Consider the following 684-nt stretch of genomic DNA (forward strand, 5'->3'; position numbering starts at 1 on the left):
TAGGCCGTATGGCCAATTTCATGAAATAAAGAAGCACTACATTAGCTAATGAATCCTTCTCAGTAGTGTGTCATTTGAAAGAGATTTGATTGGTTGTTCTTACAGGGCAAATGACCATGTAGAGACAACAGTATAGGCTCACTGTTGTTGTTGCTGTTAGAGATAGACTCCAGGTCAGTCCAAATGACGGCCATTATAGATTGTATTATCGTTGTTTATATTAGCATAATCAACATCTTCCTCACTTTGAGACAAACGTCATCGTGGTTGTCACCGTCGTCGTCGTCATTATCATCATCATCAACGTCATCATCATCATCATTATCATCACCGTCATTATCATCATTTCCATCATCGTCTTCGTTGTTTTCGTATTAATCATCATCGTAAATATAACTCAATCATAGTTAACAGTTTAACTACGAATATCAGGGAACAGCATCTCTGACTCCTCTTCTCCGACATTTTGTTAATCTTATTACTAATCGCCTACACTGTCCACTCTCCCCCTGCCACTTCACTCTTCTTCACCCACCTCTCACCATCATAATCATCTTTGTCATCTTCTTCTTCATCATCATCATCATCCTCATCCTCATCCTCATCTTCATCCCCTTCATCATCACTCCATCATTACAAGTACGATGAGTAGGATGATGATGACGATGATGAGGAGGAGGGGGA

This window comes from Octopus bimaculoides, chromosome 7 (assembly GCF_001194135.2).
Source record: "Octopus bimaculoides isolate UCB-OBI-ISO-001 chromosome 7, ASM119413v2, whole genome shotgun sequence".
Taxonomy (NCBI): Eukaryota; Metazoa; Mollusca; class Cephalopoda; order Octopoda; family Octopodidae; genus Octopus; species Octopus bimaculoides.